We start from the raw sequence: 10,719 nt of genomic DNA, 5'->3' as shown, positions 1-10,719 counted from the left end.
CACAGAGATAAATGACAAATCTTTAAGTATTAGCACAGATAACTACCATGAAACCCTGAAGTTAACCTTCCTTGGAAGGAAGTGCATGGCAAGTTATTCCATAGATAAGGATAAGCACTCTGCTGTTTGGAGGGCTCAAAATGAGTTACGGAAAAAAAAATGAATTACGAGAGTGAATAATGAGCAGCAGAAGGTGGGGATTCTGCGTCCATGAGATTGCACTTGTAGAACCCATTTTGACTCAGCATCGAGGTGGTGCTGGTGACCTTGTCTTTGAAGCATTACTTTTGCAAGCAGAAAGTTTCCAGGCTGTCCAGAGAGATTTGGAGAGAGCATGAGTAGCCCTGGAGTCTCTATCAGGCTTTTGTGGTACCATAATTTATTGTACTGCAGAAGGGCATCTCATTTAGACACAACTAGTATTTTGTTATGAAAACATTGCATTAAGATAGGTTTCAAGGTTCTACCCAAAGGTTGTGCTCATCCCTGCCATGTAGAAATTGCAGTTCTATGTCTAGCATTCTTGTTTAATTCTAACTTAGTTCTAACAGGTGGACTGTGTATTATAATGGCTCTCTGAGCATTGGGAGGAAACAAAACAAACAAACAGAAAATCCATGGAATTGTCAAAGAATGGAGTGAGCACGAAGTCAATATTGTTATTCTCCTCTACCCTTAGGAGTCAGAAATCACCAACAAAACCTTCTTGCTACTTCTTAACTCACAAACCAACCTTTTTCATTCCACTGTCAAAGATGTGATGCAGATTCCTGCAGCCTCGTCCTCGTGGGAGAACAGGCTTTCAAATGTCCCTTCTGCCTTGGTGAGGAAACAGCAGCTTCAGGTGGCCGACATCTGTGATGAAGGAGCTTTGTTGGTTTAAATTTGCCCAGGATGACCTTGAATACAGTTTTCTGTCCCTTTGGACTGTTTCCTAGTTTGTGAAACAATAGTTTTTGCCCAACCATATTTTTTAAAACTGATAGCTAGTTGGCTAATTTTAGCCTGAAGTCATGTCTCTTTTGACAAGCTGTACCCTTTTTTGTGTGTGTGCACAAGTAACTAATATTTAAAATTTGGGTACCTTATTTGAAATCCACTTCTGGATCCTCTAGACACAGTTGGCTGAACCAGACTGTACTCTTCCGTGATAATAATGAGAAGGCACCATCTTCATGATCCTTTTTGACAAGGCGTAGAGACCTATCGCGGTGGTCCCTAGTCAGCAGTCAGCACCCACTTTCCTCAGAGCTGCCTGACGCTAGGAGCGCGAGACTCCTTCCTCTGTGGTCTAACGAACTCTTAGGTCCCTTCTACTTCTGAGATTGATTCTCCTTTTCCCAACACAGATTACAAACGAGTGCGGGCAGATCAAGGGAATAGCACAGAGTGAAGGGAGCCGGGACTGCTCAGTTTCCTGCACAAAGATGTAAAAATCCACCTCAGAAAAGAAGTCGTACTCCCTTACAGATATGGTCCTCAACCTCAGAGGACGTGGGAGTGAGAGAAGCGTTGGAATGGCACATGTTTCCCAGGTGGTGTGGTAGAAGAATGACAAGTCACAAAGGTAGCTGAGGAACTTCATTTTCCTTGTTATTTTTGTATCTTCCATGTGCTTCTTTTCAGGTCACAAAACAACACATGTCATTTGATCATATTTTAAAATTTCAGAAACACTTAAAATAGTACCAGACTAACATCCATCATGGTATTTATGTTTCTTAAACCTCAGCAAGGATGTTTTGAGCATAAGCCTATACACGGAGCATTGACACATACATGTATAGGGGTAAGAGCATTTGTTTTTTCAAGTGATTATAACAGGATTTATTGAGCACCTCTATGTGCATTAGATACTACAAGGGATACAAAATAAACCAACAAGTTAATAGTGAATTTCAGGAAACAGGCAATCTACAGTGAGGAAATAGAGTAAATTTATATGCCACTAACACCAAGCCAGAAAATAGACCTATTCAAAGCACCATATACAGTAACATCAAGGTCTGTGATTCAGAGTCACTTGCAAAGAAAGCATGCAAATAATGTCACAGTTTCCAGTGCAACAAAAACAAAGTAAATAAATAAAGCAATTTCGGGGTTACGATTGTTTATATTGCAATTTAGAATATAATGGCAAGACTGATTACTTGATTAAAATATTTATTACAGGACACAAAACACCAAAGCATTGTGACTATGAACCTAAAGTCGAGCCTCTTTGCAACCATTGTTGTAGTAAAAGAAACAGCGTAGTACAAGAGCACAGGACTTTGGTTCAGGCTCCGTGGGAACTGGTACTACAAGTAATTACCATAATTTGAAATACCGCTCTCTGAAAGACGGTCATTCTCTGTATAGGACATAAACCAAGCAGAGCATGATTTCAGCAGTTTACGGATTAATTAATTAAAAAATACTTGGAAGAAAAATTACCCAACTATAAACATACATTGGTAGAAAAGGAGGGAAAAAACCTTTTGTCTGATTTAATTTAAAAATGATAATTAGTTCATTTTTTTCAACGGGACTTAATTCTGAAAATGTTTTTGCTGTAACCATTTTTGTGTTTGTAGAATCTGGTGATACCCCAGGTAACAAGTTCCCCAGTGAATTTACAATTAGATACTACATACACTATTCCAAGTCTAGAGTGTTATTAGATTATCATTGCCTTGCAAATTAATACTTGCTTTCATTCCTGTAAACAGTAAGCAGAAATTGCAAAAATTTGTGACTGAGTTTCTCTAGAATCTCCATGGAAAAGCGGGCTTTGTAAAGAACGGTGCTCTTAGTAACAGATCTTCGTTTGTCTAAAAATTAACAGAGGAAACATGTGACTGCCCGTGAGATAGAGCTTGTGTAATAAATGTGAACTTTTGAATTTACTGCCGGTAGGCCAAATGGACAGTTGTCAGCCTAATCAGTTCCTTCAGCTGACCAACATTTCCATTACGGAAAGAAAATGTATACCTCTGAGCTGTATACTATTCTCTGCAGACCCAAAACGGTGGTTGTCACGGCAACTGCAAACTGTGGCAGTGCCTGTCATGACCCAGTATCAGTATAATGGAAAACATCTGCCTGGAAATCACGAACTGGCACAAGGTCTTCCAGAGGAAGTATTGGAGAGAATTTAACCTGAAAAGATTTCCTGAGTTCTCGTCCTGAGCACTCCCACCGCATATGTTTATAATGTCGCTGCTGCTGCCAACATCTGCAGGCACACAAAAGGGAAACACAGAGAGGAAATGGATTGCTTTGTTCACTGCCAAGAATACATCTTCTCCACCATTAAATTTGCTCTTAAACATACAGTTTCTGAAAAATAAAATCTCTTCCAGACCAAAGATGACAAAGAACAGTGCAGTCATTTTATTCTTTGGCCAAAATCAGTGGTCTCCCATGTACACTTGGATCAGAATTCCATGCAGAGCTTGTTACAACCCGGTCCCTGGCCCTCACCCCCTAGTTTCTGATTTAGTCTCTCAGGCGGGGGTCTAAGAACCTGTATTTCTAAAGCTCCCAGATAACTGTGCTGGTGCAGACCCAGGACACACAAATTAAGAAACGTATGTAAACCGTGAGCCTTAAAGAATTCTGAAGGTTTGCTAATAGCATCTTGAGAAGAATAAGACAAAATTCTTCTTGCAGACTCACCAACTATATAGACCACCATGGCTTAGAAACCACCAGCGTTCCACACAAAATCACCTTGAAATGCAAATTTTCAGGTTCTAATCCTACAGACCAGTTTTAGACAGTCCTGGACGGAACTCAGTATCAGGTTAATTTTGTCACCAAGAGAAGTAGATTACTAAGCAAGCCTGTTCCTCTATCTAGGGAACAACTGATTTGGGTCATGCTGTCACTTTGTGCTGTATGGTTTCCCTTGAAACGGTGCCCCTTCACTCAGGCACTCCAATTTGCTGGGTCTGGATGGGGTGGGAGAATCCAGGATTGTATCAAGAACTTGGGGACGGTGACCACAGATATCAGTCTTCAAAGTGAGATGCTTAGGATGTCTTCAGAAGGTGAGGGGAAGAAAAATGATCCAGAATTGGATCGTGGAGATGGCTCCGTCAGCAAATTGCCTGCAGCATAGGGTGGAGGACCCGAGTTCAGATGCGTAGAACCGACATAAAAAGCTGGCGTGGGAAGTAACTTGTATCCTCAACGCTGTTGCAGAAAGGACAGAGACAGGCTTAGAAGTCTGAATTGACTTAAGGAGGTGCCTAACAACTGCATATGTCTCGTAATAATAGTTTTACTTATTTTGTCCAATGCCTCACCTCACACTTGACAAAACTGTGTAGGGTACTTCAGTGTATTAGGATTAAGCTACACAAAAACTCTTTTCTGGGCATGGGTGTTAGGATCCTGCTCTCACTCTTCTGGGTCTAACGTCTTATACATCATGGGGGCGGGGGACGCCGGCGACTTCCTACGGCAGTGTGGTCAGGCAATCTCTGCCTTAAAAAGCCGCACATCGACCCCCCACCCTCTCTCTTTTCTGTTTCCTCTCTGCTCTGCTCTCGCCATCGTTCTGTCTCTCCAGGTCTGGTTTCTTTCTAACAAAGCTCTTTCTAACTCAGGTAGTCATAGCTGTGGCTTGTAACTTTTCCGCCACGCCCGCCGACATCCTTTCAATGGGTTGTCTGAAATTTAATTTATATTTGTGATCAAATATGAAACAACAAGCTATGACCATATGCAAAACTAAATAATATACAGACACACAATAAATAAATACACAGATAAAAATGTCTTGGTGCTTGCCTTTAATCCCAGCATCCAGGAGGCACAGGCAGGGGGATCTTTATGAGTTCCAGGCAAACCGGGGCCACCTAGTGAGACTCTTATCTATTTGAAATAAATAAATTAATAAGTGTAAGAGGCCAAGGAGATGGCTGGGGGTGTGTGTGTGAGAGAGCACTTGCCACCAAGTGCTTGATGAACTGAGTTTGATTGCTTGATTCCACTGTGGAAGTAGGAACTAAAGGACACAATGTTATCTGTCCTCTGACCTCCAGAGGCATGCTGGATAATGCGCAAGTACCCTCCCCGCCCCATACACACACACAAACAAGCAAACAAATAAAATGTAAAAAAATAAATAAATAAACAAAATAAGCATTGCTAATGCTATGCCCAGATCGAGGGGACCCCTAAAAGACTACCAGGGAGACTGAATCCCGTATGTAAAAGCAAAGAACCTTTAATTTCAAGCTCTGGGCTTGGTTTCTCTGTCTGCACAGATGAGAGCAGAGAGCCCTGTCAGGTGGGGTGGGTTTTTTTCTGTTTTTTATTTTATTTTATTTTTTTATCATAGCAGAGGTTGGGGTGAGGGGATTTCCAGGGTTCAGGACCCTGATTGGCTGACATTTGTCTAGGGGTTTAGGGAATGTTTGGAATGTCAGGTATTTCCCCTTAGATTCAGGCCCCACTGGGTGGGGTCAGCTTATGGCTTTTCCTGGGTCCAGGTGTTGCCTACCAGAAGCTGTGTCTGGTCCTCTAAGCCTGTCATGGCAGCTGGGAGGTCAAGCTGTTTTGCGCCCCCCTCCCCCCATAGCTGTGAAAAATCTACATCTGGGTTTTCTCAGATCACCTGTATTCATCCCTTTCTGTGGTTCATCTTTTTCTACAAGGATTGTGTTAGAACTAGAAACAAACAGTTTATTATTACATCTAGAGAAAATACCCTCCTTTAAAAGGGCTCTTTTGCATTGTTAAATTCCATCACACACAGGTGAGGGGAAATTAAACAATTAAAGTGAATCAATAGTGCATCCCGCTATTCTTCAAAGACCAGAGACGCTGAAGTGTTTCTCTGAACTCACACGATTTTATCTCCAACAGTGATTTCCTAGTTTAATTACTATTTTTTTTTCTAACACTCTGAATCCAAGTAATCTGTAGTCTCACAAACTAAGTATGGTCTGCTATACTTAGTTTGAGTGTACAGCTAAGAAAAAGATAAGAATAAAATCTGTCCCACTTTTACTGGCCGTGTAATAGAACAAACCACACAGATTCTTTTTTGTTGTTGTTTCCTGAGGCAGGGTTTCTCTGAATAACAGCCCTGGCTGTCCTGGAACCCGCTTTGTAGACCAGGCTAGCCTTGAACTCTCAGAGATCTGCCTGCCTCTGCCTCCCGAGTGCTGGGATTAAAGGCATGCGCCATCTTGCCTTCAGATTCTTGAAGCTTCTCTCGGAAGCTTATATTTTTCCACATACTTCCCCAGATGCTCCATGTCTCATCTTTGCTCTCTTGTCTCCTTTCCTGGAGAGAAGGGGTGAGGTGAGGATTTGTTTTCCTTTCTGGAAATGCTACAATGTCCAGAACGTTAGGATCACTCATCATTAAGGCATTAGTGATGGCGCAGGAACTGCGCTGGTGAGCTTTAAAAAGAAAGAAATGAATGAGGTGGGTTTTTTTTTTTTGTCTTTTTGTTTGTTTTTACCAAGTTAGAGTAGTGTCATAAGTACCTAAATCTCCCAGAAATTTTGTTAAAATGTGGACTTTGAGAATGTGATGCTGCACTCTGCATGTCTAAAAGCTTGCAGCGATGGGCTGGGCTGGTTCAAGCCACACCACGAGCTGCAGGGTGACTGTTCTCTTTCTGAACGCACATGATGAGTGTTTAGAGTTCTTCATTCTATTCCTTGCTGCTTTGTTGTTTGCTTGCCTTTATCCTAGGCAGAATTTGTGTAGCTGGGTGGGGAGGTAAAACTGTGTTAACAACTCAGAAGGCTCTTTTTTTCTCTCCTCCCCTCCTCTCCCTTCACCTCCTGCCTGTCTCTTCCTCCCTCCCTCCTTCCCTCCCTCCATTCCTCCTTCTTTTCTTTCTGCCTTCTTCCCTTCCTTCCTCTTATCTTTTTCTTTCTTTCTAGATAGACTCTTACTTTTTGTTTCCAGTTGGATGTGTTAATCCTACTGGGCGAGAATAATAACACTACCACAATTTAAAGCCAAATTTGAAGCAAGCTTTAATTAAATACTGGCCCTGTAGATGGGCTTTGGCCACCTCTTGGTTTCTAGAAAATGGCCCTGAATCAAGCTTTGCAACAGCTCAAGTATTTCCCATCAGGTCCAATCAGGGGCAAGCATGCATCCTGAAGTACCCCTGGCCTACATCCAATCAGTGGCAAATGCACATCCTGGTGTCTTTCCTCCTTGTGAGCCTCCTGCCCACATGTGATCAAGCACATCCAGTGCAGATGAGTCAAACAAATTTGTTTAAGGGAGTGAAAACATGTGCCTTGTTATCTCCGATAAACAATAGTCTCCAGCATTTCAGGAACTATCTGTCCTTGGGCAAGGGCCTTGCAGATCAGAGGCATTTTTGTTTCATGGCTCTCTAAGGCATAGTAATTAAAACTTAAATTTAATTTGGCTCTCATAGATGGATTCACTATAGAGCCCTTTCTGGGGAAAAAAAAAAAGGCTGCTTTTTAAACACAGATCTTGGGGACCTCAAGTTTAGAAATTACATAATCTGGGAGGAGGGAAGAGGGGGATCTGTGATTGGTATGTAAATGAATAAAAAAATTTTCTTAAAGGAAAAAAAAAAGAAATTACATCATCCCCATTAAACAACACCTGAAAAGAGAGTAATTTTCAGTCAGAGCTTGCTGCAGGTTGGCTGTTGAACGAGTCCCAAAGGTCCATGCATTAAAGACTTGATTTAATTCCCAATATTGGAAGGCAGTGGAACCTGGAACAGGTAGGAAGAGGCCCAACCTAACATTAGTGCAGCCATGACAGGCTGCAGGCTAACAGTACTGAAACTAGGCCTCACCCTTACAACAACCAGGAAAAACCACAGACTGTACCCCATGGAAGACCAATCAGAATTGAGACAAACAAGGACTAGAACATGAAGGACAGCTTACGTAATCTGCATGTAGATTGCCGATTTCCTTACAGCAATGCCAGTACCAATCACTGTTTGACAAAACTTCTGTCACCTCACTCCTGCCCAATTAGGAGTTCAACCCCCATCTGAATCCAGAATTCCTCTATCCCCTATCCTTTACTCCTTTAAAACCCTGCTTCAACTGAGCTCAGGGCTCTCCCTGATCCACCTGCTATGTTGGAACGAACAGAGAGCCCAAGCTCAAGCTTGCAATAAAGGCTCTTTGCTTTTGCATATGAACTCGGACTCCTGGTGGTCTCTGGGGGGCTCATGAGGCGGGCATAATAGGGGTACCCTTATGTCTCTGAAAAAGCTGGTGGGACCCTAGAACATTCCTCCTCAAGCTCCCTGGCCGTGAAGTGAGTGGTTTTGCTTGATTCCCCCTGTGCTGCCACCACTGTGTGCTGCCTGGACACAAAGCCAAGCAATGAAGCCCACCGATGGTAGACACGTTCTCCTTATGAACCAACTGTATGCAGTGTTTCTTACAGGGACAGGAGGCTGACAACACAGGCTTAGACGATATGTTTCACTTGTCTGGAAGTGGATAAAGACATTTCCACAGAGAGAAGAGAGCATACATGGAGGTCTTGGAGGCACTGGCTCCTTCACGGCGACTTTTGATACGTGCTTTTAAAGTTTGATAAATTTGTTGTAGAAAAAAATAACGAAAAAAAAAAAAACGACACAGAAGAATGTTATTGTGAGAAATACAATGATTTCTGTAGTGACTGAAAACTTGAAATAAGCCACAGTTATTCTGAAAATAAAGTACTCAGAAGTGTGCATGGACATTAAATGTATAATTAATAATTCTCATCACCACTTTTTTTTTTTAACACATGTAAGGCAAAAGGAAAGACTATGTTTTGCAGTATTTGTTAAAGAGAGGTTGCCATGGAAAAGCTGGGTATCGGAGAAGGTCTCTGTGATGGAGAATACTCTACTCTAGCACCCCAGAAACCTCGCCTCTCACTTTCAGGTACCAGATTCATTCCCTAATGAAACTAGACACAATCTCTTATGGCAATGTAATGTGCTCTTTAGAATCTTTCACATGCTGGAGAGAACTTTCTAAGACATGGTTTTTATGGCTTGGCTTCTTTTTGCTTGTGGGTTTTTCCTACCAGCCTACAGTGGCTGGTAGACATTTATTAGATAAACATTAGAAGTAAAGCAGAGCAACAAGTTCCAACGTAGCCAACAGTCAAGCCACTTATTTGTTCTAAATCTATTTATTTTGTGCCATTTGTGCTTCCTTGGCTTTAAAATGAAATGCCAAAGAAGACAGGCCTTTGCCCCCTAGAGGTCCCCACCATATCACGGGCACCAGGAAGCTCAGCTGTAGATATGTTCTCCAAGTGAAATTCTTTTGGAAGTGTTCCTAGGACCTTTTCTGAGATTTCATGAAGTCAAAATGCTTTTCATAAATGCATGAAAGACACTGTTTGCCTTCCTCCCTGTGCCAACATTTGCATGAGTGGCACAGAAACCAGAGTGGTGATGGTGTGAATGTTCCAGCAGAGAACACCAGAGGAAACCAAAGGGATCTGTTCTTTTGATTACTGTGTTCTTCTGCAGAGAGAGAGAGAGAGAGAGAGAGAGAGAGAGAGAGAGAGAGAGAGAGAGAGAGAGAAAGACAGAGAGAGAGAGAGAGAGAGAGAGAGAGAGAGAGAGAGAGAGAGAGGAGGGGAAGGAGGGAAATAAAAGTGAGCTTCACTTTGTCTTTGATGAAGCAGTAAAAATCAATTTACCGAGTCCTAACCTTTGAATGCCTGCCTTTCAAATACTCTGTGTGATTAAATGTAAAGTATAGCTAAGTCACTTCTACTTGCTACCACAGCATGATGACTGCTTAAGGAAAAAGGCATGTGGTATTGTTTCAGCCAGGAGCTAAGCAAAAAGTGTGTGTATATGCCTCTGTGTGTGTGTGTGTGTGTGTGTGTGTGTGTGTGTGTGTGTGTGTGCGCATGGAGTCATTTATACTTGAAATAATGACTAACAGACATACTATGCTTTTTAGATTTGGGGATTTTATGGGCAGTTTCATTAATATGAAGGAAATGAGTCTGTCAAGTCAAAGAATACTGTTTGTTGCCAGTGGTATAATTTGAGCTTTTCAGCAAAGACTGGAATTCTGAAATGTGTCTACCACTTAACAGTAACTTAACACTTAATCTGAGGTCTTTTCAATGTATCAGGATATTTCTAAGATAGATGGGAACATTAACCAAGATTATTATTATTTTTTTAATTTAATTTTTTTTTATTTTGCAATACAATTCAGTTCTACATATCAGCCACGGATTCCCTTGTTCTCCCCCCTCCCGCCCCCCTCAACTTCCTCCCATCCCACCCCCCATTCCCACCTCCTCCAGGGCAAAGCCTCCCCCGAGGACTGAGATCAACGTGGTAGACTCAGTCCAGGTAGGTTCAGTCCCCTCCTCCCAGGCCGAGCCAAGCGACCCTGCCTAGGCCCCAGATTTCAAACAGCCAACTCATGCAATGAGCACAGGACCCAGTCCCACTGCCTGGATGCCTCCCAAACAGATCAAGCCAATCAACTGTCTCACCCATTCAGAGGGCCTGATCAAGTTGGTGACCCCTCAGCCATTGGTTCATAGTTCATGTGTTTCCATTTGTTTGGCTATTTGTCCCTGTGCTTTATCCAACCTTGGTCTCAACAATTCTCGCTCATATAAACCCTCTTCATTCTCGCTAATTGGACTCCCAGAGATCCACCCGGGGCCTAGCCATGGATCTCTGCATCCAGATCCCTCAGTAATGGAAAGATCTCCCA

Source organism: Peromyscus californicus, unplaced genomic scaffold (assembly GCF_007827085.1).
Source record: "Peromyscus californicus insignis strain IS unplaced genomic scaffold, ASM782708v3 Scaffold_7__1_contigs__length_154581171, whole genome shotgun sequence".
In the NCBI taxonomy this organism is placed as follows: Eukaryota; Metazoa; Chordata; class Mammalia; order Rodentia; family Cricetidae; genus Peromyscus; species Peromyscus californicus.
Note: the sequence above shows the minus strand (reverse complement) of the source record.